Below are 27,860 nucleotides of genomic sequence, written 5' to 3'. Positions count from 1 at the left end.
ATACATTCTTCACTCCAAACAACTGATTTCAAGTCAACTTAGTGAATACAATCTTTGGGGTGAACCTGTTGGAAAGTATGTAACTCACCTATCCAATGTGATCCAGCTTGTAAGTCGGCAGACATAGGGATGTTAATATGATTTTCCAACAGCTTCCACCGAAAGTCTTAATGTTCAGGAATATTTTATATAGACTAAACCTAGGATACCAAAGATATTAAGAGAATATTTGTGTCTTGGCCGAGTCAAAGGAATATTTTATAGTGGCCCAAGAAAAGAGCCAAGACATGGCTAGAGTCTTTCTTTAGAGATTTTTCATTAAACATTTGATAATTTCTGGTTCCTGATCAAAATTCACTCCAAGCAGGCCGGCGAGACCATGCTGACCAGGAGCCCGGTTGACAGGGTAGCTGGCCTTGAAATCTCGTGGGAAATGTTGTCACCAACAAAATTTCAAGGTCAGCTCTGCAGGTGGGTAAAGCTCATGGTTGAAAATTACGGACACTAACGAAACCAAACTCAAAGCCCTTTGAGTCCTGCACATAAATTTGGGTGAATCTCCCTACTTTCAGGAATTCCTGAATCTGTTTTCTTGGTAACCTGAAAAACAAACAACATTTTGGGGGTGACATGAACTTGTTCTTTGAATTTAAACTCCTTTCTTAATATTTTTTTTTAAAGATTTTATTTATTTATTTGACAGAGACATAGCGGGAGAGGGAACACAAGCAGGGGGAGTGGGAGAGGGAGAAGCAGGCTTCCCGTGGAGCAGGGAGTCTGATGCGGGGCTCAATCCCAGGACCCTGGGATCATGACCTGAGCCGAAGGCAGACGCTTAATCCACTGAGCCACCCAGGCGCCCCCCCATAGCAGCTGTATACTTATAATCATAATTTATAATTATTACTGGCCATATTACCGAAAGAGCTTGAGACTGCTCTCTACCTGAACTGAATAACCCAATGCCAAAGGTAAGTAAGAGTAGCAAGTTACCTGAGACCTTGAACGTCCTCCCAGCTTGAGAGCCATAAAGTATGATTATCACTGTATTCATAGCCCGCCATCCAGTTCACACCACCCCTGCCCTGGAGGACTTAGCTACACCTTCCTCCTCTCTTGACCTGGTCATGCTAAGTAGTGATCACCTGAAAGCTGCTGGAGCTTGTGAAAACTCACCTGTATCCATCGTGCTGGGGAACGTATTTCCTTATGGGAACTAAATCTCCCTCCCCACACCCCCCAACTATTACCTGGCTTTTTTTGCAATCAGAATAGCATCCTGATGATTCGATGTGTTTTGTTTTGATTTGGCTTGATTCCTATTCTTTGGGGACAGCTCTGTGGATAGCTTTTATTACTTTATGCCCCCAGAAGCTGCTCTAATCCTCACCTGGGTCTCATTTTAATGTATTCTCCTTTGTCCCATCCAGTAACCAGTGATCTATGAATAAACCCACCATCTTTGGCCAGAGAAAAACTCTGATTGGTAGAAGCACACAATATCACCCTTTTCCTATTGTACTTTTGGGGGAAAAACCCGATAGCTCTACTATTTCCTGCTTTTCTCCCTAAAATTGCCTTTGCAGATTGTATTTGCTTTTCTGTTACTTGGCCATGGCCAAGCTTGTTCTGACATCCAATAAAAGCCTGAAGCCTAGAACAGCGGTTCTCAACCTTGGCTGTTCATTAGAATTGCCTGAGAGCTTTTAGAATTCCCAATACCTTGGCCACACACCAAGACTAATTGCGCATAGAACCCAGGCATCAGTATTTGTTTCAAGCTTCCTAGGCTGATTCCATTGTACAGCAAAGGTTGAGAGAAGTGATTCTCAAGTGTTTTAACCTGAGAACCTTATCATTCTTCAAAATTATTGCGGACCCTGAAGAGTTTCTGTGTATGTGGATTATCTCTATAGATATTTAGTATATGAGCTATCAAAACAGAAACAAATATTTATTAACTTACTTAAAAATAGTGGTAATAAACTCATTGTATATTAGTATAAATAATTTTATGAAAAACAGCTCTATTTAGCAAATAAAAAATGTAAAAAGGTGGCATTGTTTTACACACATTTGCCAATCTCTTTAATGTCTTACTTAATGCAAGACAGATTCTTAAAACTGCATCTACAGGCAATCATTTGTGATTCCAGCATGTCCGGTGGCCTCTGAAAATCTCTACACAGCCATGGCAAGAATGAGAGTAAAAAAGGCAAATTTTTGTATTATTATGAAAATAGTTTTGACTTCATAGACCTCCTCGGGGTCTCTGGACCACACTTTGAGAACGGCTGTGCTAGAAGGCTGTAGACTATGTGAGTGCTGGATGGGTTGGTTATGGTTGGTTATGAAGCTCTCCAGCATTGGGTCCTCTGTTCCGGCCTTCCTTTCAATTACCTCTGTTCTCCCTGACCTTATTCCAGTTGGCCTCTAGAGGGAGCCCGCGGCCCTTGACGCCAACTCAGACAGGTGTGCCGACACTCGGTCAAGTTTAAGCAGTAAGATTAGGGCAGGGAGATCTTGAGCTGTAAGAAGAAAAGGAGTTCAAGTTTCGACTTTGGTCACAGTCTCTCCCAATCTCTCCCTCTCTCTTAGAAGGCTTGCAGTGTTTGACCTTTTTCTCTGGAGACCTGCGCTTTGTTATTTTCAGTCAGTTGGTGCAACAAAGAACCATCAGGGCAGGGCCTGGTGCAATGGTTCTCAAACTTCGTGTTCATCAGAATCACCTGGACAAATTGGTTTAAAATGCAGCTTCCTGGGTCCCTACCCCCAAAACGTTGATTTCATAGGATGCAGATGAGGCTCATGAATTAGCATACTGAAACAGGCACCTGTGTCATTCTAATCCAGATGTTCTGAGGACATTGCTTTGAGAAGCAGTGACCTAGGAGAAGAAGCAATCTGGGCCTGCGTGTTCCAGGCGAAAAGATCTCAGGCTAAACCTCCTTCATGAGAGTTTAGGGTGCAGACCCCAGCTGATTGCTGGGCTTGCTTTATTTTGTGCTATGGTCATGCTTCTGCTAACGGCTCTCACTCAAAGTCACCATAGCCCTCTGGGTTCAACAGCGTATCACTCATCATGGCTAGAAAATTGCCTTCAAGCGGGCGTCTTGGTGGCTCACGCAGTTAAGCGGCTGCCTTCGGCTCAGGTCATGATCTCCAGGTCCTGGGATTGAGCCCCACATTGGGCTCCCAGCTCACGGGGAATATGCTTCTCTCTCTGCCTCTCCCCCTGCTTGTGCTCTCTCAGATTAATAAATAAAATCTTTTTAAAAAATTGCCTTCAACTCTTGCTTTTCATCCCTCTTCCAGAATCTCTTCTTTTGTTATTTTACATGGACTCTGTCATTGTTTCCAAAAGGAAACATGCTGGAGAACGTTCAGTGGAGTCATCCAAGAATCAACTAAAACCAAGCAGCATGGCCCAAAAGCACCACTTGAAAAAACTGAAAATGTTTTAACGCAGAGAAGGGGAAATTTGATACAGATCAGGGAGCTGTCTCTACATGTATAAAGACTGGTTTTAAATGACTTTAAATAAAATTCAGACCCCGGTTGGAAACTTGGAGACAAAATATTTTGGTTCATTCTGCAGAATTTTCTAAAATTAGAGCTGCCCAGACGTGAAGTAGACTGAAGTAGACTGCCCAGAGGTGAAGACTTGGGAGTGGTGAGCTTGCCATCACTGGAAGTATCCAAACATAGCTCTGACAATAATTTGGTAGGGATGACATGGAGCGGGTTCAGCCACAGGTTGGGTGATTGGAGAGGACTTTGAAAGTCCTTTCCAACCCAGAAGTCTTGACTTATGAACCGAACAAATAGAATGCTTTTGTTCTTGTGGTGCCCTGCTTATATTTTAGTGAAGACCTCCTACACAAGAAACACATAAGACCAGACCAACCTGCATGTTTCATAAGGAATGAGAGCTGTACATGTGGTTTGATTTGCAGGCAGTGAGGGAGGGCTTCCCTGAGAGTTCATGCATTGGCTGGGTACTTTGTGTTATCTTCCATTTCTAGGCATGCAGTGTTTTAGAGCCTTGTGCTTGGAACATGGTCCCAGGACCAGCAGCAGTGACCTTACCTGGGAGCTTCCTGGAAATGCAGAATCTTGGGCCCCATCTCAGACCTGCTGCATCAGACTCTGCAATTTATCATCCACTGTTGACATTAGAGGCAAAAAAAAAAAATAACAACAATAATAAAAACATGTTTCTAACACAAAGTAGTCTATACACAGAAGTCACCATAAGAAGAGGGTTAGTGTTTTATTCCTTTCTGAGGGCTTTGTGCAGAGCCGACTCTCAGTACATGCTAACTTAAGGTGGTTTATAAAACAAGATAAAGAAAGAGGGGTGGGAGCAGCGCTGTGGGGAGATGTCAGGATGGGGGTCCTGGAGGAATTATAAAGCAGTAGGAAGATTCTAAAGATAATTTTGGGAAAAAACTTGATCTACTTCTCTGTTTTGTCTTGAGCTCATCAGGGTCTCCACTCAACATTACCACTTATGGCTGGCTGTCCCAGCGGCTGCCCCAGGCAAGGGCACTTCATCAGTTTGTCTGGCTGTGGACTGGGTCAATAGCCACCATGTGCCAGGGAGAGAACATGCTTCCTCTCCTGGCTGGTATCTCTCCCGTACCCAGAGCTACTGCCCTTTTTTTTGACCCTGTATTTGCTAGCTACTACTGCACGACAAATTAGCTCAAAACTTAGTGGCCTAAAACAATAATAAACATTTGTTATCTCATATACTTTCTGTGGATCAGGAATCCAAGAGCAGCTTAGCTGAGTGATTTTAGTTCAGGGTAGCTTCAGAATGTCTGCCAGGGCTGTCATTGTCTTGACTGGGGCTGGAGGATCTGCTTTCAAGATACTCACCCTCACGGCTGTTGGCAGGAGACTTGAGTTCCTCACCACACAGACATCTCCATAAGGCTGCTTGAGTATCTTCATGGTAAGGCGGCTGGTTTTCCTCAGAGCTGGGGAGAGAAGAGGGAGCAAGGCAAAAGCCATAATATTTTTTTATGACCTGGTTTCAGAAATCATATTCTGTCATTTCTACGGTATCTTATCAGTTACACAAGTCAGCCCTATTTGATGTGGGAGGGGACTACACAAGGGCATGAATACAAAGGGGGGACCGTTGGGGCCATCTTGGGGGTTGGTAGGCATATACCCTTAGACTCTGCTGTTTCACTTTGGTCATTAAGACAGACTTCTTCAATATGTGTCTACATATACACACATGCCCAACAAGCCTGGCTCATGACACAATCAGAACACGACTTTGTTTTAGTCTCCTCCATCCCTACAAAATTATTCCATGGGGGAGATCTTACCCAACCCTGGCAGGCCCATGACTTCACAGCTTACTCTTAAGCAACACTAAGACCTACTGTTACTTTAGAAGCCAAACCTATTCTTGATTCAGAAACTGGAATATCCAGAGTATAAATTCAAGCATTGAACTTGATTTAACTTTGAGTCTCCTCCCCACATGTGGTCTGTTCCTGCTTTAGGCCAAAACTTAGAAAAGAGAGTATATCAGTCAGTGTCTGGTCAGCAAAAATAAACACTACTCCAGACAGGTCATCCAGAGAGGGATTTAATTGGTTCCCAAAGGGGAAGATCTTGAGGAGTGCAAGAGGGAAAGTGGTGAGGGAGCTGGAGCCGAGAGCCAAACACACAGCTCGGCCACTAGAGGTGTGTGAGGGCTGCTTCTGTTGGCACTTCACTGGATCCACTAGACGGAAATGCAGGCCGCTGTGCTCCTGGGAATTGCTGAAACCACCATCACCATCCTGGAGTTCACAGTGAATGCTGGAGCCTGCAGTTACCCGCTGCCAGAAGGTGCCGCCAGAGCAGAAAAATGGATCCCTTCTCCCTTCCAGTCCCCTCAGGGCCCCAACTCAGGGCCTCCTAGCAATGGGATCTGCGGATCTCAGTGTGGGAAAATGCCAGAAGTGATACTCTGGAGAGTCAATGGCAGAATAATTTCCTCTCCCTTTCCCCTGATTTGCCATACCAACTTGTTAGCCAGTTTCAGTTGGGTGGGTTGGGTGGAAGAAAAGATTGAAAAAGGAAAGGAAAAGGAAAGGTCTTACTTGAACTAGGACCACAGACCCTGGCTCGCTGCTGTCTAGACCTGACAATGCTGCAGATGACTTGTTCTTTGTGGGGTGCTTTGTAGGCTTTTTGCAGGTCTCTGCTGGCCCCCCTCCCGAGTTCCCTGAGCCTGAGCAGATACAGCTTTATTCCATATAGGACTCGTGACTCCTTCAGCCCCCAGCATTTACCCCAGCTTTCTGATGCTACAGACCCTCTCCCTCTACTGGCAGTCCAATCAGAGAGGCCGAAGATGAGCTTTTTCCAACTCCGAGTGCTGTGTGGCCCACATCTGGCCCTCAGGGGGCACTCATTTATTCCCTGGCCCAAGAAATTGAAAATGTTTGCCATTCCCAACCAGTGCTTCAGACTTCTCCCAGCGTGGCCATCGAAGCAGTTCAACAACTTTTCTCTCACCCACTGAATGACCCAGGCAAGAGTCAGACCCTCAACTTCCCAGAGAAGTATCTCAGACCTGAGATTTTCCACTGAAGAATCCATTCCCACTCTAGATTCATAAGGAGATGGGGCTCCTAGTCCAGCTTTCCCCAAAGAGAGCCTCTTCACTTAATCACTTCCCACTACCCTGGGGCCTTTTATATACCCTTTGTAGTCTTAAAGTGGAGTGAGATTGTGACGATCATGTAGCACGTTCTCATTCATTGCCTTTGAAATTCTGTGCATGGTGTTTTGGTGCCTCACACTGGACATTCACAGCTATTATACCTTGATGTCTATTGCAATTTGAATTTTAACCTCCTGCTACACAGGCGTGCACGAATTTCAGTTGTGGGAAAGTTCATGTTCTTCCCATGGGACTGTTGGACCTCAACCAAAAAGGGATATTTAGGTAGCCTCCTTGAGGGTTGGAGGGGAGGGCAAGGAGAAGTAGAAGAGTAATGAACAGGAAAGGTCTTACTTGAACTAGGGCTGTATTTTAAGGAGTGCCCCCAAACTTCCTCAGAGTTAAAGAAGTTTGATCAATCCAAGGTACACATAACATCTTGGGAGAGCTGGGGTTGGGGGGTTGGGGGAATGGGGTAGTGCTGCCCTTTCTGAGACTCAGCTTTGCTCTAGCCAAGTCACATTCTAATGTGTGTCTCAGCATTTAACCCCCCCAAATACTGAACGAGTTCTCACTAAGTGCCAGGCGCTGGGTCTGACACTGGGGGCTACCAAAGCATAGACCCCACTTCAAAGAGCTCACAGTCTATTAGTGCAGCCAGGTGTGAGTTTAAACTACTTACTGGAGGAGCCATGAACAAAATTCTTTCAACTATGCCTGACCTCCAGATTATTTTTCAAAGTAGCTGCACCATTTTACATTCCCACCAGCAATGTACAAGAGTCTCTATTTCTCAACATCCTCACCAATGCTTGCTATTCTCTTCTTCCTCCTCCTCCTCCTTCTTCTTCTTCCCACCATACAGGTGTGAGGTGGTATCTCACTCTGTGTCTTTTTTTAAGTAATCTCTACACCCAATGTGTGGCTCAAACTCAAACCCCGAGATCAAGAGTCGCATGCTCTTCAGACTGAGTCACCCAGGTACCCCTCATTGTGGTTTCGATATGTATTTCCTTAATAACGAAGGATGTTGAGTACTGTTTTATGTTCTTATCGGCCATTTGCATACCCTTTCTGGAGAAATTCCTATTCAAATCCCTTGTCCATTTTAAAACTGGTTTATGTTCTTATTGTTTAATTGTAAGTATTTATATATTCTAAATACAAATCCTTTATGATATATTCTAGATATAAGCCCCTTATGACTCACAAATATTTTCTCTCATTCTATGGACTGTCTTTTCACTTTTTTGATGGTGTCCTTTGAAACACAAGAAATTTTAATTTATACAGAGTCTGATCTGTTTCTTTCTCTTTTATTACTTGTGATTTAGGTGTTGTACCTAAGAAACCATTGCCTAATCCAAGGTCACAAAGACTTACTTCTGTATTTTCTTCCTAAAGTTTTATAGTTTTAGCATTTTCATTTCAGTCCTGAATCCATTTTGAGTTAATTTTCTTACATGCTCTAAAGTAGAGGCTCCAAATTCATTATTTTGTGTGCAGTTATCCAACTGTTCCAGTACCATTTGTTGAAGAGATTATCCTTTCTCCAGTGAATGGTCTTGGCACCCTGGTCAAAAGTCAATTGACCATAAGTGTGATGGTTTATTTCTGGATTTTCAATCCTATTCCATTGATCATTTTGTCAACCCTTATGCTAGGTCCATATTGTAGTTTTGTATTAGGTTTTGAAACGACAAAGTCTGAGTTCTCCAACTTTGTCCTTCTATTGCAGGATTGTTTTGACTATTGTGGGTCCCTTGAATGTCCATATGAATTTTGGGATCAGTTTGTCCATGTCTACAAAAAGAGGATCATGTCATTTTCTGACTTTCATTATAGCAATATGGTATATTACAAGGCTGATTTTCAGATGTTACATCAATCTTGCATTCCTAGGGGGAAAAAAAAAATCACACTTAGTCATGATATATAATCCTTTATACGTGTTGCTGGTTTCAGTTTGCTTGTATTTCGTTGGGGATTGCCCATAGTGTTTTGGGCAAATATTTGTTGAATGAATGCATGAATTATGCATGCATAAATCTTTACAGAGGGAAGGCCTCTCTTTCACAGGCAGACCTTAGTATACGTGCATACAGATTCTGCATATAATTCTGGGAAATTCAAGGACATGAAATTAAGTACCCCTGAAGAGTTTGGCAGGATGTAGGATTGCGGTATCATGTAGAGAGGAGGTGGTTATGTTGAAGCAGAAAGAACACTGATTGGAAACAAAAGACACGGATGATAGCCTTACTATGCTAATTCCGGGGTGAGAGGACACGTGTAGCTCTCTTATTTTGATAGACTCTGTTTCTTCATCTATATAATGAAGGTGGGAGGGAAAGCTTGGAGAAGGTGTATATTTGAATTAATAAACTCTCAGATACTTTCTTGTTCTAATAATCCATAATTTTCTAAAATACTGTGTGAAATTCAGTTGTAAGGAGAACACTTTATATATTTTTGTAGTTCTTGTTTAATGTCTCTGGAGTTGCTTTGGGGAGCAAGATACATAAACGATTTCACTAAAGTATGATAAATGCAAAATTCACTTATAGGAGCACAGAAAAGAAAATGGCTAATCCTCTTTAAGGGGGTACGATTAAGCTTTCAAAGAAGATGACATGTGAGCTGGGCCTTGAGAGATGCATAGGAGTTTGCCAGCTACAGAATGCAGAGTAGGAAGATGGTATTTGTCAATATTTCAACTAGTATGCTTTCTGTTTCTAATGTTTATTTAAAAATTTTCCAAGAGGTAAATTTTTTATTTGCTTCTAAAGTGTTCTCATAAATAATATGTGAAAGAAAATCCCTTGGCCTAAGATGGACTTTTCTATCTACAGAGGACTCAATAGTGAGTTATCTTACTCTTGAACTGAATTTTCTGTACTAATCTGAACAGGCAGCAAGACCTATAATTTTAGGGGTCCTTCAATGATAATGGAGCCTTATTGGGTGTCAGATTGGACCTTCAATATGACGGCACTATTCTTTGGTTCTAATTTTATTCCTTTCCAGATGTCATGTCACCGTGCCTCCAGCAGGGGGCATGCCTTTAAAGTTATGTTCCCTCCCATAATCCTACATCCTTTTTATTTTTGGCTCGTGGACTTTCATTTTGGTGCATTTGTCTCTTCTGTAATTTGCTTAGGGTGCAGGAAATACGAAATACTTAAAACAAGGTTCATTTCAGATCGCAAACAAGAAGTCAAAAAACATTTTTCTCAACAGAAGGAAAATAGTGGTAGTGAGCGCTTTGCTTTAAGGGAGAGCAACAAAGGCTGTGTTCAACCTTGCAAGGTAAAGTGAAGATGAGGAACCACCCAGAAAGCCGAGACAAAAGTAACACATTTTGAGAACATCTTCGGGATATTTATGTTTAACGAAAGTGATTTGACTTAGTACAAACAATTGTTTAAATTGGCTTTTTTTTTTTTTTGCATTTACACATCTTTCCATAGTGAGCAATCTATTAATTTTGACTACATGCATACATCAAGGGGTGGTGAGTAGGTCAGTAGACCAGGATTCAAGGACCCAATTTCTGACAAAATAGAGGGAGTATCACTGGCCTATCTCCCTGTATTTACATCATTTGTTTTTGATGTAGAGTTCCACCTTAAATGTAAGAAACCTTTGTCATTAAGGCACAGAGTCCTATACTAACAGAAGACTTTTCCTTGGAATAGAAAGCCTGAGCCTCGTTTGTGACTCTCCTAAATGTAAGTTACCTGTGGAAACTGGGCCCCCAAATTACAGCAGTAATCTAGATACACATATGAATTCATTTTGTTCAACAAATAGATGTTGAACATTTGCTCTGCACCAGGCACTGGGTTTATACACAGGGGATATTTCAGTGAATAAAATACACAAAAATCTGTGTCCCATTGGACCTTCCATTTTTGTGTGCGGCAATAATTACTAGGGTTTTTTGTTTGTTCATTTAATGGGATATAGAAATACTGCCGGCAAGTGTGCCTTTTCTCTGCTGACGTGTTTACGGAAAAATGATGAGCAAATCTCCAGGAACTTAAGTAAAAATATTGACTTTTTTTCCCCAAAAATATCTTATCTATTTTTTTGGAGAGAGAGAATGAGATAGAGAGAGCATGAGAGGGGGGAGGGTCAGAGGGAGAAGCAGGCTCCCCGCTGAGCAGGGAGCCCGATGTGGGACTCGATCCGGGGACACCGGGATCATGACCTGAGCCCAAGGCAGTCGCTTAACCAACTGAGCCACCCAGGCGCCCAAAAAATATTGACTTTTTAAATTCCATCTCACTCTCGAGGGACCTTTCATGAAGAATTCGGTTTTGTCCATTGTCAATACTATTTATTCAGAACAGATAGAAGAAAGAGAAAGAGAACGGGGTTGGTGACAGACACAGCTCTCACAGACCCGCATTTGTGCCACGGACTTCCCAGCCCACGGTTCAAGGACTCAGACTTTCCATGTCCTTGTCCTCTTCTGCTTTCTATCACTCTTCTGTATGTCCTGGGCCCTCCACCAACATTTGGGGGGCCCAGGGCAAGATTACCGAGGGGATCCCCATACCTTATATTTAATATTTTAAAGTTATAAACCAAATGGACAATCTGAGAAGTGGTACGTCTTGACATATAATGGAAGCTAAGCAGTGTCGGGCCTGGTTAGTACTTGGATGGGAGACATATGTACCATTTTAGTGACCAAGAGGGCCAGGTCTGAATTTAGAATTGTCAGACTGTCCAAAGTACCATGTTGGAACATGGTGGGTAGGGAGACCTGGGCCCTGACTCTTGCTCACCCCTCCTATCCTAGCTCTGTCCTCAGTAATGAGGGGCTTTTATGCAAGGGGTATGGACACCCCAGACTGCCCCTTTGAGCAGCAGATCCTTGGTCATTTTATGGCTGGAGGTTATCACCCCATTGGTGGAGTCTGCTGTCCTTGATCTTGTGGACAAGTCTGCAGAAGCCCTCAAAAAGGAAGACATTTGGTCAAGGTGGGGGAAGGGACTGCTGGATTCCAACATCCCACATCCCTTGCCCCATAAGGAGGGATGTTGTTCGCGGAAGGCCAGAGCAGAACCCTCAAAACCATGTGTCCCTGGACACGACCTCTTCTGCCTGGATCCAAAAGTAAGACCATTGTGTCCTGATGTCCGCTACAATTTTCTAATCATGCACAATGCATGGAATGTCCTCTTTCAAAGAGCTTTGGAGGCACGAGCTGATGTGCTGCCGCCCGTGCATGCACTATCCTGCTGTCTCAGGTGGACTGTGCTAATAAAGCATTTCATACATAAAACCCAGTTCCCAGCATTCTGTGTGGCTAGACATCACCGAACGAAACTGCTTTTTATTGTCATTATTACTGTTTGACTTTTGCTGGTCAAATGTTGAAACTCAAGCACCATGATGTCTTCATATGTTTTCATTCATCGTGGTCGGCTTTCTTCTGTCTCATCTTTAAACCCTTTGACTGGTTTCATCACTGGCTTATGTCAAATTAATTGCACAATTTCTCTGTTTACTTTGGTAACATGTAGCTTATCGCTTTTAGACACTTTTCAGGTTATAATTACATAAAGACACACCGAGAAGCCTCAATACATTTCTATTCTCCCCAAGTATTTTTTTTAAAGCTGTTTAGAACATGGTTGGGCGACTGCCTTCGGCTCAGGTCATGATCCTGGAGTCCTGGGATCGAGTCCCGCATCGGGCTCCCTGCTCGGCGGGGAGTCTGCTTCTCCCTCTGACCCTCCTCCCTCTCATGCTGTCTCTCATTCTCTCTCTCGCAAATAAATAAAATCTTAAAAAAAAAAAAAAACAGCGCTTGGAACCAAGATACTTATTTCTTTCAGTCCTCGGGCAGCTGGTGAGGCCTGGGTTGGCTCAGCTCTGTGGCTACTGGCTGCTATTTTCTAGAAGCTTCATTCCTTTGCCCCAATGTGCCCTGCAGCTAAAGAGGTTAGGGAGCCTAGCAGAAGTAGTCTCGCTTCGAATGTACCTGGCGATCCATGCATTTCGGGTCACTCTAAGTTATGAATCTAAACAATATTGGTATTTCCTCCAAGTTGGCAGTTTATTTGCTCACCTCAATCTTCCGAAATGCCTTTCCTTCGTCCTCCTAATTTCTCCAGGTTCAACTTAATCCTTCAATGCCTACCTAATTTATTCAACCATCAAACAGGTACAAAGCTCCTTTGTTCCAGGCATCCTGCCCACCTTCTCCATGAAGCCTCCCTTGACCATGGTGGTTGGCCATGGGCTCATAGTGTGTTCCATCCCTACAATTTTCTTTTTTTTGGCATACATAAAAGATATTTATTTTTTATTTATTGTTATGTTAATCACCATATTTACATCATTTGTTTTTGATGTAGAGTTCCATGATTCATTGTTTGCTCATAACACCCAGTGCTCCACGCAGAATGTGCCCTCTTTAATACCCATCACCAGGCTAACCCATCCCCCTACCCTCCTCCCCTCTAGAACCCTCAGTTTGTTTTTCAGAGTCCATCATCTCTCATGGTTCCTCTCCCCCTCTGACTTACTCCCCTTCATTCTTCCTCTCCTGCTATCTTCTTCTTTTTCTTTTTTCTTAAAATATGTTGCGTTGTTTCTTTCAGAAGTACAGATCTATGATTCAACAGTCTTGCAAAATTCACAGCGCTCACCGTAGCACATACCCTCCCCAATGTCTATCACCCAGCCACCTCATCCCTCCCACCCCCAACCACTCCAGTAACACTCAATTTGTTCCTGAGATTAAGAATTCCTCAAATCAGTGAGGTCATATGATACATGTCTTTCTCTGATTGACTTATTTCGCTAAGCATAACACCCTCCAGTTCCATCCATGTCGTTGCAAATGGCAAGATCTCATTCCTTTTGATGGCTGCATAATATTCCATTGTGTATATATACCACCTCTTCTTTATCCATTCATCTGTCAATGGACATCTTGGCTCTTTCCACAGTTTGGCTATTGTGGACATTGCTGCTATAAACATTGGGGTGCACGTACCCCTTTGGGTCCCTACATTTGTATCTTTGGGGTAAATACCCAGTAGTGCAATTGCTGGATCGAATGGTAGCTCTAATTTCAACTGTTTGAGGAACCTCCATACTGTTTTCCAGAGTGGTTGCACCAGCTTGCATTCCCACCAACAGTGTAGGAGGGTTCCCCTTTCTCCACATCCCCGCCAACATCTGTCGTTCCCTGACTTGTTAATTTTAGCCATTCTGACGGGTGTGAGGTGGTATCTCATGGAGGTTTTGATTTGGATTTCCCTGATGCCGAGCGATGTTGAGCACTTTTTCATGTGCCTGTTGGCCATTTGGATGTCTTCTTTGGAAAAATGTCTGTTCCTGTCTTCTGCCCATTTCTTGATTGGATTATTTGTTCTTTGGGTGTTGAGTTTGATAAGTTCTTTACAGATTTTGGATACTAGCCCTTTATCTGATATGTCATTTGCAAATATTTTCTCCCATTCTGTCGGTTGTCTTTTGGTTTTGTGGACTGTTTCTTTTGCTGTGCAAAAGCTTTTTATCTTGATGAAATCCCAATAGTTCATTTTTGCCCGGGCTTCCCGTGCCTTTGGCGATGTTTCTAGGAAGAAGTTGCTGCGGCTGAGGTCGAAGAGGTTGCTACCTGTGTTCTTCTTTAGGATTTTGATGGACTCCTGCCTCACGTTGAGGTCTTTCAACCATTTGGAGTCTATTTTTGTGTGTGGTGTAAGGAAATGGTCCAGTTTCATTCTTCTGCATGTGGCTGTCCAATTTTCCCAACACCATTTGTTGAAGAGACTGTCTTTTTGCCATTGGACATTCTTTCCTGCTTTGTCAAAGATAAGTTGACCATAGAGTTGAGGGTCCATTTCTGGGCTCTCTATTCTGTCCCATTGATCTAGGTGTCTGTTTTTGTGCCAGTACCATACTGTCTTGATGATGACAGCTTTGTAATAGAGCTGGAAGTCCGGAATTGTGATGCCGCCAGCTTTGCTTTTCTTTTTCAATATTCCTCTGGCTATTCGGGGTCTCTTCTGGTTCCACACAAATTTTAGGATTCTTTGTTCCATTTCTTTGAAAAAAGTGGATGGTATTTTGATGGGGATTGCATTGAATGTGTAGATTGCTCTGGGTAGCATTGACATCTTCACAATGTTAGTTCTCCCAATCCATGAGCATGGAACGTTTTTCCATTTCTTTGTGTCTTCTTCAATTTCTTTCCTGAGTATTTTATAGTTTTCTGAGTACAGATCCTTTGCCTCTTCGCTTAAATTTATTCCTAGGTATCTAATGGTTTTGGGTGCAATTGTAAATGGGATCGACTCCTTGATTTGTCTCTCTTCTGTCTTGTTGTTGGTGTATAGGAATGCCACTGATTTCTGTGCATTGATTTTACAGCCTGCTACCTGACTGAATTCCTCTATGAGTTCTAGCAGTTTTGGGGTGGAGTCTTTTGGGTTTTCCACATACAGTATCATATCATCTGCAAAGAGTGAGAGTTTGACTTCCTTTTTGCCGATTTGGATGCCTTTGATTTCTTTTTGTTGTCTGATTGCTGTGGCTAGGACTTCTAATACTATGTTGAATAGCAGTGGTGAGAGTGGACATCCCTGCCGCGTTCCTGACCTTGGGGGAAAAGCTCTCAGCTTTTCCCCATTGAGAACGATATTCGCTGTAGGTTTTTCGTAGATGGCTTTTATGATATTGAGGTATGTACCCTCTATCCCTATACTCTGAAGAGTTTTGATCAAGAAAGGATGCTGTACTTTGTCAAATGCTTTTTCTGCATCTATTGATAGCATCATATGATTCTTGTTCTTTCTTTTGTTAATGTACTGTATCACGTTGATTGATTTGCGGATGTTGAACCAGCCTTGCGGCCCAGGGATAAATCCCACTTGGTCGTGGTGAATAACCCTTTTAATGTACTGTTGGATCCTATTGGCTAGTATTTTGGTGAGAATTTTTGCATCCATGTTCATCAAGGATATTGGTCTGTAATTCTCCTTTTTGATGGGGTCTTTGTCTGGTTTTGGGATCAAGGTAATGGTGGCCTCATAAAATGAGTTTGGAAGTTTTCCTTCCATTTCTATTTTTTGGAACAGTTTCAGGAGAATAGGTATTAATCCTTCTTTAAATGTCTGATAGAATTCCCCTGGGAAGCCATCTGGCCCTGGGCTTTTGTTTGTTGGGAGATTTTGATGACTGCTTCAATTTCCTTAGTGGTTATAGGTCTGTTCAGGTTTTCTATTTCTTCCTGGTTCAATTTTGGTAGTTGATACATCTCTAGGAATGCACCCATTTCTTCCAGGTTATCTAATTTGCTGGCATAGAGTTGCTCATAATATGTTCTTATAATTGTTTGTATTTCTTTGGTGTTGGTTGTGATCTCTCCTCTTTCATTCATGATTTTGTTGATTTGGGTCATTTCTCTTTTCTTTTTGATCAGTCTGGCCAGGGGTTTATCAATCTTGTTAATTCTTTCAAAGAACCAGCTCCTAGTTTCGTTGATCTGTTCTACTGTTCTTTTGGTTTCTAGTTCATTGATTTCTGCTCTGATCTTTACTATTTCTTTTCTCCTGCTGGGTTTAGGCTTTATTTGCTGTTCTTTCTCCAGCTCCTTTAGGTGTAGGGTTAGGTTGTGTATTTGAGACCTTTCTTGTTTCTGGAGAAAGGCTTGTATTGCTATATACTTTCCTCTCAGGACTGCCTTTGCTGTATCCCAAAGATTTTGGACAGTTGTGTTTTCATTTTCATTGGTTTCCATGAATTTTTTTAATTCTTCCTTAATTTCCTGGTTGACCCATTCATTTTTTAGTAGGATGCTCTTTAGCCTCCATGTATTTGAGTTCTTTCCGATTTTCCTCTTGTGATTGAGTTCTAGTTTCAAAGCATTGTGGTCTGAAAATATGCAGGGAATGATCTCAATCTTTTGGTACCGGTTGAGACCTGATTTGTGACCTAGGATGTGATCAATTCTGGAGAATGTTCCATGGGCACTAGAGAAGAATGTGTATTCCGTTGCTTTGGGATGGAATGTTCTGAATATGTCTGTGAAGTCCATTTGGTCCAGTGTGTCATTTAAAGTCTTTATTTCCTTGTTGATCTTTTGCTTAGATGATCTGTCCATTTCAGTCAGGGGGGTGTTAAAGTCCCCCACTATTATTGTATTGTTGTCAATGTGTTTCTTTGCTTTTGTTATTAATTGCCTTATATAATTGGCTGCTCCCATGTTCGGGGCATAGATATTTACAATTGTTAGATCTTCTTGTTGGATAGACCCTTTAAGTAGGATATAGTGTCCTTCCTCATCTCTTATTACAGTCTTTGTTTTAAAATCTAGTTTGTCTGATATAAGGATTGCCACCCCAGCTTTCTTTTGGTGTCCATTAGCATGGTAAATGGTTTTCCACCCCCTCACTTTCAATCTGGGGGTGTCTTTGCGTCTAAAATGAGTCTCTTGCAGACAGCATATGGATGGGTCTTGTTTTTTAATCCAATCTGATAGCCTGTGTCTTTTGATTGGGGCATTGAGCCCATTTACATTCAGGGTAACTATTGAAAGGTATGAATTTAGTGCCATTGTATTACCTGTAAGGTGACTGTTAACTGTCTGTTGTCTGTGTTCGTTTCTGCTCTTTGCTGCTTTTAGGTTCTCTCTTTGCTTAGAGGACCCCTCTCAATATTTCTTGGAGGGCTGGTTTCGTGTTTGCAAATTCCTTTAGTTTTTGTTTGTTCTGGAAGCTTTTGATCTCTCCTTCTATTTTCAATGATAGCCTAGCTGGATATAGTATTCTTGGCTGCATATTTTTCTTGTTTAGTGCTCTGAAGATATCTTGCCAGTCCTTTCTGGCCTGCCAGGTCTCTGTGGATAGGTCTGTTGCCAATCTAATGTTTCTACCATTGTAGGTTACATATCTCTTCTCCCGAGCTGCTTTCAGGATTTTCTCTTTGTCTCTGAGACTCGTAAGTTTTACTCTTAGATGTCGGGGTGTTGACCTATTATTATTGATTTTGAGAGGGGTTCTCTGTGCCTCCTGGATTTTGATGCCTGTTTCCTTCCTCACATTAGGGAAGTTCTCTGCTATTATTTGTTCCAATATACCTTCTGCCCCTCTCTCTCTTTCTTCTTCTTCTGGGATCCCAATTATTCTAATGTTGTTTCGTCTTATTGTATCGCTTATCTCTCGAATTCTGCCCTCGTGATCCTGTAGTTGTTTCTCTCTTTTTCTCAGCTTCTTTATTTTCCATCATTTGGTCTTCTATATCACTGATTCTCTCTTCTGCCTCATTTATCCTAGCAGTTAGTGCCCCCATTTTTGATTGCACCTCATCAATAGCCTTTCTGATTTCGACCTGGTTAGATTTTAGTTCTTTTATTTCTCCAGAAAGGGTTTCTCTAATAACTTCCACGCTTTTTTCAAGCCCAGCTAGTATCTTTAAAGTCATGATTCTGAACTCTAGATCCGACATCGTACTAATGTCCGTATTGAGTAGGTCCCTGGCTGATGGTACTACCTCTTGTTCTTTTTGCTGAGGTGATTTTTTTCGTCTTGTCATTTTGTCCAGAGGAGAATAGATGAATGAGAGAACAAAATGCTAACAGGTTAACAATGTCCCCAGCAAATATACTGTATACAAATCAGAAAAGACCTGAAACCAGGGGAAAAGAAAGGGAAAGAAAGAAAAAAGAAAGAGAAGAAAAAAAAAGAAAAAAGATAAAAACAAAAACAGAACAATAGAAAAAAAGCAGACTTGATCAAATATGATCAGGCTAGTGCATAGATCAGTGCCACACACTAGATTTTGGGCGTATTTTGGTCTGTTAGAAAAAAGTGCCTCCTAAAATTTTAAAGGAAGACATACATGTACAAAGTAAGGGCTGATACAATGAAGGGATAGAAGATGACTGTAAAGATGAAAATTATAAAAGATTTTTAAAAGGACTTGATAAGAAGTTGTTTGAAAAAAGAAAGAAGATTTAAGAAAAAAAAAAAGAAAAAAGGGAGAGAATGTGATCAGGCAGGAGACTAGAACAGAGCCATACACTAGTGATTTAGGGTATATTTTGATCTGTTAGAAGAAACTGTATCTCAAAATTTTAAAGAGAGAACAACTTATATATATATGCCAAAAATAAGGGTAAGTACTATGAAGGGATAAAATATGACTCTAAAAATGAAAAATAAAAAATGTTTTTTTTTTTTAAAAAGAGATTGATAAGATGTTGGTTGAAAAAGGGAAAAAGAAAAATAAAAAAAAAAAACCAAAACAGTTAACAAAAATTAACTTTGATGAACTAATGAATCATGGTAAAAAAAAAAGCCATGAATTCTATGTGCAGTATTCCCCTAGCGCTGGAGTTCTCCCGTTCTCCTTGATCGGTATACTTGGTCTTGGCTTGCTGGCTGTTCGCGCTGATCTTCTGGGGGAGGGGCCTGTTGCCGTGGTTTCCAAATGTCTTTGCCGGAGGCTGAATTGCCCCGCCCTTGTCGGTCCGGGCTAAGCAAGCTGCTCGGGTTTGATCTCAGGAGCTTTTGTTCCCTGCAAGCTCTTGGTACAGCTTTGGAGGACCAGGGCAAAAATGGTGGCTTCCCAATCTGCACCCGGAGGAGCTGAGAACTTGGGGCCCCGCTCCTTAGTGCGCCCACAGAGAAAAGCAGTCACTCCCTTGTCCCCGTGCTCACCCGGCCTATGACCGAGCGTTTCTATCTCTGGCACCCGACCCTGTGTGGAGTCTCCAAACCCAGCAGATCCCTGCGGTGCGCTCCCGCGCCGCTCCTCCCTGGGAAGGAAGGGGAGTCTCCCCGGCTCTGCCGCCTGTTGGGTCCCTTCCAGTAAGTGGTCGCTTCTCTGTTCAGAGAGTTGTTGCTACTCTCCTCTTCGATCTCCTGTTGAGTTCGTAGGTGTTCAGAATGGTTTGATCCCTATTCAGCTGAATTCCTGAGACCAGACGAAATCCAGGTCTCCTACTCCTCCGCCATCTTGCTCCCCGAGTGCTCCGAGCGCAGCACCCACTGCAGAATTTCTGCCTCAATCGCCGCCAAACCTGCGCCCTGGAGCATGACGGGATCCCTACAATTTTTTTAAAAGATTTATTTGTTTAATTTTATTAAAGATTTATTTATTTATTTTAGAGAGCGTGTATGCGGGGGGTGGGCAGAGACGGAGAGAGAGAGAGAATTTCAAGCGGACTCCACACTCAGCGTGGAGCATGACACAGGGCTAGATCTCACCTGAGATCACAACATGAGTCAAAATCAAGTGCCGGTCGCGTAACCGACTGAGCCTCCTAGGCGCCCCTTTCATTCCCACGTTTCGTCTCCACACACCACCTTGTTATTTTAGTTCTGGTTTTGCATACATAGGTCAATGAGATTATAGATCCCAATGAGGTTATAAACCCTTGAAAGAAAACGCTGCTTCTTATAAAGCCTTGTGTTTCTCACTCCACCTACTGAAGTGCACTTAACATCTATATAAAACCTGTTGACTAATTGATTATGACTATAGTCATAATAAATCCCATTTACTGAGTAAGTGCTTAGAGTGCAGTCTGTCCAGAGTCACATCGAACTGGACTGAATCCTGACAGTGTGGCTGGTTAACCTGCCATCTGGGCCACTGCACCATTTCTTCATCTATAAAATCAAGATCAGGATGGCACCTCCCTCCTGGAATTCTTTGAGAATTCAATGAGCTAATCGCTGAAAGAACTACCTGGAAGAGTTACCATTCAGAGAGTGTTAGATGGGAATGATAATAATCATGATGTTCCCAGGCAAGGGGATGTGTTCTTTCTGTGTATTACCATTAACTCTTATTATAATTCTACAAAGTAGGAACTCTCCTTAGGCTTATTTTATATATTTTATAGCTTATAAACTGAAGCTTAAGGAAGGGAAGGATTTGGCCCAAGGTCACAGAACAGGATTGGAGCCAGGGCAAGCCAGCTGCAGCCCCCCCCCCCCACTTTTTAAAGATTTTATTTATTTGAGAGAGACAGAATGAGAGAGAGAGAGCAAGCATGAGAGAGAAGAGGGTCAGAGGGAGAAGCCGACTCCCCGCCAAGCAGGGAGCCTGATACAGGACTTGATCCTGGGACTCCAGAATCATGACCTGAGCCGAAGGCAGTTGCTTAACCGAGCCACCCAGGCGCCCTGCAGAGCAACCTCCGCCCTCCCTTTTTAACCATTACAAATGCCAAGTGGCAAAGTGAGCTGTATCAGAATCTACTGGCATTGTGCCCGTTTAAGCCCCTGTTAAAGAAACATGTGGGGAAAGGGCAAGGTCAAATATGTAAAGAAGTCCTGCTCTAAACTGGAATGGGGGTTCCGATTTGTCCGAGCATGTGCATGACCTAGGAGCAAGTTTGCCGGAAGTCAATGAACCTGGAGGGGGGTGGGCATGCCCCGGTGCTGGATGTGGAGAAAGAGGGTAGGGAACGGAACATGGCATTTGGTTCTGTAGCCCTCTCGGAGCCCTCTAGGGCAATAGGCGGCAGACAGATGATGAAGCAGCTGTTTTCATGAGGGATGCTGAGACACAGAGGGATAAGCAGCCTGGCTGGAGGCCCAGCGACGGGGCTGTGACATGGAGTGGGGCGAGCGGCGTTCTCCCCAGTGCGCGGGCCCGGCTGTGTCGCAGTGCAGATGTGCCGCAGGGCCTGGGCACCCTCCGCGGTAGGCAGGGCGCCCTGGGTGCAGACGTTTGTGCTCTCATCAAGGACTCCGGCAGGAGCAGTGGTGCAGGGGGACCCCAAAGTGGCTTCCTGGACACAACAAGAGTAGAAGCCCTTGAAACCCCCAAGCATCTGTAAGACACCTTGTGGGATTCATACTGAGCTGCAGTTGTGCATCATGCAAATGAGTACAAGACAGTGAAAGACAGGTGCTTACTTCTTATGGACTGACTTGTATCCCTCCAAGTTCATATGTTGAGGTCCGACACCCAGTATGACAGAATTCGGAGATGAAGCCTTTAAAGAGGTGACTAAGTGAAAGAGACTAAGTGTTAGGGTGGGTGCCATGACTGGTGGCCTTACTAGGAGAGGAAGAGATGCCAGGCGCACAGGGGACGGGGCAGTACATCCAGAGGCAAGAAGACAGCCATCTGCAAGGCAAGGCCAGAGGCCTCTTGCCAGCACCTTGATCTTGGACTTCCAGCCCCCGTAACTGTAAGAAAATAAATTGTTGCTGTTTAAGCCACCTCATCCGTGGTATTTTTTATGGCAGCCCTAGCAAACTAGTATACTATTCCTAAAGAAGATCCATGTCCTGCCTCTAGGCTGGTGAGGCCTGGGGCAACTTGGGGGCGACTCACATTTAACTCTTGCTCTCCGTGTTTAAAGCCGGGAGTATCATTCATCTTACAGAATAGGAAACCAAGGTCAGGGAAGGTAAATAGCTTGCCCAGGATCACACAGCAACTAAATAATGGAGGATTCAAATGCAGGTCTTTGTGACTCCCCAGTTCACGCTCCATGTGACACTGCCCACCATCTCCCACACCATCACCAGTGATGTATTTTACCCACGTACTAATCACTCAGTGATTAACAGGACCAGCACATTTCCTACTGCCCCGATGATCCAAGAAAGATGGTTCTTCATTTATGAATTGAGTACAATTGACTGTGAGGTAACATCAAATCCAGAAATACGTGCTGACAAAGTAAAATTTGATTTTTTTTTTAAAGATTTTATTCACTTATTTGAGAGAGAGAGCAAGCACAAGTGGGGGGAGGGGCAGAGGTAGAGGGAGAAGCAGGCTCCCCACTGAGCAGGGAATCCGACACAGGGCTCCATCCCAGGACCCTGAGATCATGACACGAGCAGAAGGCAGCCACTTAACCAAATGAGCCACCCAGGTACCCAGAAAATCGATTTCTTGAAAACATTTAAAAAATATTTCTAAACCATTACTACTCCAGGCCATAAAATGATCTTAGTAAGATGATGTAGAGCGGGGCCCGAGGCAGGCCTGTTCCTGAGTAAAGGTGTATTGGACAAGTAGGAGAAGAGAGAGGGGTCAAGGGAGGAGAGGAGACAGGGATTTCTCTCCACTTCCCAAAGTCAAAGGCTATGTCTTTATCATTGCTACGTGTTGTCCCCCCTTCCCCCTGGGGGGGTGGCTCCCAGGGCTGGGATCCATGGGCTTGCCATGTATGCTTGTTGATTGGCCAACTGAACCAACAACGGATTCAATCCTCTAATGAGAAGAAAAAGAATCCTTGGGCTTTTTCAATGACCTAAATTCGTCAAAGTATTTTGGGCTTTTCCTAATTTGCTTTCTGTTTCATTTAAACAAATGAGGTGGAACTGAAGGGGAAGTAAAGATTGAACTAAAGAATTAAGCCACAGACCAGAGCAGAGCCAAAAGGGGTTCTTGCCTGAATATGTGAACAGGATTCATGAAAACCTGTCTCCCCGTTCCCCTTTACGGTCCTCGTGGAAATCAGCTCCGTCCACTGCCTCAGGTGAGATAGGAAATGTATTTGTTTCAGGTGGCTAGGATATTCCTGGTCTCTACATGATGAGCCACAGTCAGAGATACTGACAGCTCACAAGACGATATACAACAGTGGTAAATATAGGCAGAAATCCAAATTTTGTGAGCCAGATAGACCTTTTTTTTTTCCCAAGTTGCTGATTTTTAAGAACTGTCTTCAGAGCTCATCTGTTATTTTAATTATGCTCAAAATAATTATGTAAAGGCAGAGCACAAAGGATTTCTAGGGCAGTGACACTGTTCTGTATGATGCTAGAACGGTGGGTACGTGTCATTGTACATTTGTCCAAACCCGCAGCATGTACACCAAGAGTGAACCTTAACGGAGACCATGAACTTTAGGTGATAATGATGTGTCAGTAGAGGTCCATCAACTGTTACAAAGGCGCCAGTCTGGTGGGAGATGGTGGGGGGGGGGGGGGGGGAGGCTGTGGGTGTGTGGGGACAGAGAAAGCTCTGTACTGGGAAAGCTCTGTACTTTCTGCTCAATTTTGCTATGAACCTAAAAATGCTTTTAAAAAATGAAGTCTATGAAAAAAATTATCTACTGAAAAAATAATGTAATAAAGTCTCTTCCCCATTAAGAAAAATGGCTAACCAGGTTATGAACAAGGCAAAATGGAGCGAGATGTCCTTAAGGTTTTCAAGTACTATTCTAAAACCAATGCTTTACTGTAGTACGCCTTACTGTAATAAAATGCAAAAATTCCTCAGTACTCTATTCAGATTTTGATGAAGCATTGTGGGAGGGGGAAGAGAGTGTTTTCTCACTTTACCTTGGCTTATTATAATTATTAGTGTAGTAACTATAATATCTTAATTTTCTTAGGTGCTACTTTTCAATTAGTATGAAGACTATAATAAATTAGGGTGAGTTACTCTGTTTCGGTATCGCAGTTATTTCCTTGGGGACAGGGAAAGTTCTAACAGCTGAAGACTTTTCACAAATATTTTCCCATTTTTTTCCAATACACTCATCAAGTTATTAATTTCTAACTCTATCTGTAGAAATTTTAATGGGCTTTCAATTACAATGTTTCCATTTAACTTGCAAATGGAAGATACCTCCATCCTACTATCTGCTATTATTATAAACACAGCTTTGAGTCTGAACAATCCAGTGCTGATTAGAGGTCTTCAGCACTAAGCATTGGTCTCACTTCTAAAGTTTAACAAATAACACAATACATAATTCTCTGGCACGTCCAGTCTTTTTATGTCATGCAGTTGAAGCTCCCTCTACTCATGTGACAAGCAACCAGAACGCGTACTATAATCAACTGAGCAGGCTATGATTAACTTTGCACAGAACTGTCCCCAAACTCTGTACAAACTCCATGGTGGTTCTTAGAGAAAAACATGTCAAGGCATATTTCTCTAATGAAGAGAAAATTTCCAATTAAGAGCATCTGATAGGTCTTATTTTTTAGGTGATGATGAATCAAATTAGCACAGGGCCTGGCCAAACTGTCTCTTGTATTATTTTCATTTGCTTCTGCTACACCAAGCCAATCATTTGCAAGGTGGCTGGTCTTTATAATGTGGTTGGGACCATTACATGAATGAATTAATTGCACAATAATGCATTGAGCTCATTCCCATTATCCTGAAATAGGGCATGTTCCAGCCACATCTGTGAAATAAGTAGATGCAGCGTTACTCCCATGTTTCTCGAGTGTCTGCACAGAGTCCTGTCAGAATAATGAAAGAAAGAATTTGCATTTCTTTTTCTTCCATGTTACCGGACAACACTTAGCAGAGCAGAAATTTACCTTTGGGATTCTTATGAAACATTCTGGATAGGACAGGATCCTCAATTTCTTGGAAGATAATTTTATTATTTCTTTTTGGTTGAGAGCTAAGAAAGACCTCATTTGATTGTCCTGTGTCATTTCCCGAGCACTAATAATGTGCCTGAAGATAATGTGAAGTCGGAGCTGGTAGCTAATAGCTCTGAACTCGAGGCATCTCCACAACCTGATTACCTCGCTCTCTTTATGGACAGCAGAGGTTTAAATTGCAAATGGTGGGAACTGAGCAGCATCTCAGCTGCCTTCCCATGACGGACATTGTCAACCATCTGGTGCCCCCCACACATACAAAGGTCTAAGTGAATTTTTATTTACAAAGCATTCAGACCACTCCAGTGAAAGGACTGGCATTCTGTTTCACTCCAGAACCCATTTGGAACCATTCTGCTCTATTGTCAATAATTTCATTATTACCCCAAGTAAGGTGATGGTGGCTATCTTCTGACTAACATCTTTCCCAGTCTGGGAGAATTTTCTTACCAACTGGGATAATAAGGTGGCTAGGAATGGAGCGGGTATCTGCTCAAGGACAATCTGTCCAGAAAAGTCCTTCGAATTCCCAAAAGACCCCGGGGGGGTTAATATGTCTAGAGCATCACTAGATTTAATTGAACTCCAAAATCTTAAATAATTTCTGGGGGTGCAGATGCTGTGTGCCACTCAGGTCCCTCTATCAGGACTGGCGAATTTATTCCTCCAGCGGTTTCTGGGAAGGATGTCTGCCCACTATTCTCAGAACTGTTCTATCCAATGGCACAGCCCTTCCTGGGGAAGCCAGCTTCCAATAATTGGTCCAGGCTTTCCCCTCCCAACTAAAAGCAACCCAGAAAGGCCATCCCAGCTTCAGCCCTCCTCATGGGGCCACCTCAGGCCTGGGTTTACACCACTACTTTTTTCTCCTCCCCTCCCCACCCTGCTTTCTTCCCTCTCCTTCCCTTCCCATCCACAGGTCTTCATCCCACGGGCACTTCCTAATAAACTATTTGCATGCTGATTTTCATCCCAGGGTCTGTTTCCTGGGGAACCCAACATACAATCTCCCGCTTCCCCTTTTCCTTGGCTTTTAAATACTATTGCTTTCTTGTAAATGGAACTAGCCTGTGGAGAATGTCTTGGCACTATATATATATATATATATATATATATATATATATATATATATATATAGGCTTTTTCTGCATGAAATTTCTGAGGGCGTAGACTGTGCCTACTTCATAGTCTACACCCACAGAACATCTAGTGCTGTTAGGATATAATAAATGTTAACTGAACAGAAGAAGCCCCATGTTGGGGCGGGGTGGTGAGTATTATTACTCACAAGTGCTAAATATTTTATTTGGGGCTCACTAGTAACTTCAGAGGACTGCAAGTAAGTTAAGTTCATTGGGCCTACCATTATGCACAGGCAGCTGCATTAAACACTGGAAAGTGCATGCATTTTGTTTTCCTTTGGATATATTTGAGGATGGGGAAACTGACCTCTTGCAAAGCAGTAAAATGGAATTGCTTGTTAACTGTCAAGTTTCTTATTTCAAGACACTTTTGGAAAATGTCTTGTCATTGCTGTTTTTCTTTTCAGCTCTGCAAATAGATTTTTATTGCCTTTTTATTTCCTTTAACAGATCCAAATTTAGGATTGACTGAGAGAATGCTTACTAGCAAGTAATGTCATTGTCGAACGAGTAGACTTAGAAATAACGTGAGCCGTAGTTAGTTGAGGTCACTCTACCCCCTTAAAACCTACAGGAGATAGCCTCAATCCCCCATCCCATGATTTGTGGGAAGTCTTAAGGCATTCCTCAGTGATTCTATGAATTTCTGGAGGTCTTAGTTCTTGTGGAGAGCTCTGACCCCAAGCTCCTATTCTGCTACATTTGAGTTTAGGGATGGTCTCTTCCTAACCTATTGCTTTCTTTATTCTGTACTATGTCAATACAACGTAGAACCCAGTCTTTCCTCCCTGCCCTTTCTTTATACATGCACACACACAAACACACATATACCATTCGCAGGAGATATTCTTATATGTAGCCAGATTTTACTAAAGTTTTGGGAAGGTGAAAGTTATGTAACGCAGAATGCAAAAAATATGATTACAATATTAATCATCTCTGCCTTGAAAAACAAGTCTTTCGTCCTTATCTGCAACAATTCGACAGCCTCTCCCTATTCCTACGTGCCCACTTCTTTTTAAGAGAAGAAAAAAAAAGTCCCCTCATTCTCTTATAGAGAATAATTCAGCCCTTTCAGACACTAAGTCCGGGCATTTCTGACCGTGACAGAAAACCCAATTTAAACTGGTTTACGCAGGAGTTTCTACGAGTCTGATAACTTCAACATCGAGGGCTAGATCTTACTTCAAGGAATGGTGGATAAGGGACCCCGCCGTGTCAGCAGATCCGCTTCCCGTCTCTCGGTCGGTTGGCTCTGTTCTCGCTGATAGCGGCTCCCTCTCAGACGGCCTTCACGCACTGCTGTAAAACGATCACGCTCACTTTTCACACATCTTCCAGCGCGTCCCACCAACTGAAAGAGGAGGCCGGCCCGGCCTCAAGTCTCCGCAGCCTGACGGCATTGCATTGGCTGCGAGTGGGTCACGTGCCAATCCCTCAGCCTATCGCCGTGGGCAGGGGAATGCAGCGTGCTCATTGGCTCAGGCCTAGTTCCCGTCGTCCAACCCTGGAGCTGCTGGGGGCGGGATCCGTCTGACTCAAACCACGTGAAGAGGGAAACCAGCTGGGAGGGGCACAGAGCGGTGACGTGTCGCAGAGCAATAGCCCAAACCTACAGTATCAGCTATAAGCTTGACCCACCCTCTTATTTACCTTGGGGCCTCCCTCTGAATATTTAAGAACTCCCT

The 27,860-nt window shown here is 43.0% G+C and overlaps 1 long non-coding RNA gene across 1 annotated transcript; it reads right to left on the bottom strand.

Moving 5' to 3' along the window:
* Positions 1–88: 88 nt before the first annotated feature.
* LOC141370191 (uncharacterized) lies at positions 89–27,525 on the bottom strand. The gene is made up of 4 exons (XR_012374034.1): positions 27,358–27,525; positions 4,885–4,985; positions 4,090–4,166; positions 89–200 (listed from the first exon to the last, which is right to left on the bottom strand). It is a non-coding gene; the product is annotated as an uncharacterized lncRNA (long non-coding RNA).
* Between the last annotated feature and the right edge of the window lie 335 nt (positions 27,526–27,860).

This window comes from Callorhinus ursinus, unplaced genomic scaffold, assembly GCF_003265705.2.
Source record: "Callorhinus ursinus isolate GAN/ISIS: 27379988/994484 unplaced genomic scaffold, GSC_fseal_2.0 scaffold28, whole genome shotgun sequence".
In the NCBI taxonomy this organism is placed as follows: domain Eukaryota; kingdom Metazoa; phylum Chordata; class Mammalia; order Carnivora; family Otariidae; genus Callorhinus; species Callorhinus ursinus.
Note: the sequence above shows the minus strand (reverse complement) of the source record. Positions and strands in the feature narration are given on the sequence as shown.